Source organism: Pteropus vampyrus, unplaced genomic scaffold, assembly GCF_000151845.1.
Source record: "Pteropus vampyrus isolate Shadow unplaced genomic scaffold, Pvam_2.0 Scaffold511, whole genome shotgun sequence".
In the NCBI taxonomy this organism is placed as follows: Eukaryota; Metazoa; Chordata; class Mammalia; order Chiroptera; family Pteropodidae; genus Pteropus; species Pteropus vampyrus.
Window position 1 is genome coordinate 414,443 of NW_011889292.1, and position 829 is coordinate 415,271.

Here is an 829-nt window from a genome sequence, read left to right on the forward strand (position 1 = left end):
AAAAAACACCAAAATCCTCACACAACCCAAGACTAAAACAGCGGCCAGGAATGATCCCGCTCCAAATCGTGCAGAATTTTAGGGAAGTCTCAGATGTTTTTTTTTTATTGGCAGAACACCCTGTAAAAAATACGTGCGCACCTTTGAATCTTTAGCTAAGAGAATATTTCTTGATTGCTCCCTTAGTAGCTCAAGTTGGCCCAATAGTACAAAGCAAATAGCCTGGAATGAGACCAAACTCTTCACTTGTACACTTTTTAAATGAAAGAAGCATAATTCATGTTCATATTAAATATTGAATTAGCCCACGATTTCCGTGTAGTCATTATTACTTGAAATTGGAAATTGGAACTATTCATATTTAAGTCTTTATGTTAACATCTTTATAGCATTATTTTTTCATCAAGGCCATGCATGCAGATGTTGCTATTTTACCAATTAGAAGGAGATGATCTGCCTTTTCAGATCTGCTGGGAAGAGAAAAAAAAAAAAACTATTAAGTTTAAAATCTTTAGCAGTATTTTCTTTGTCTTACATACTAGGATGAGTAGACGGCTTTTAGTTATTGAAGAAGAAATAGCCAAGAATTTTCGTGTCACATTAGCCCTGTCTCTGTTGATAGACAGATCGTATGTTAGAACATAGAGAGGCTAGAACGTGACCAGATGGATAATTTGTAAATGACGCAAAGGAACATAAGAAGCCAGCACGGAAATGCCCTGAGCAGCACTTTAGAGTCACCCGGAGGGCTCCCTGCAGAAGCGGGTTCCCAGGACTCAGCGCCGGGACACCTGACTCAGAGTCTGAGCTACATCCTAGGAGTCTGTAT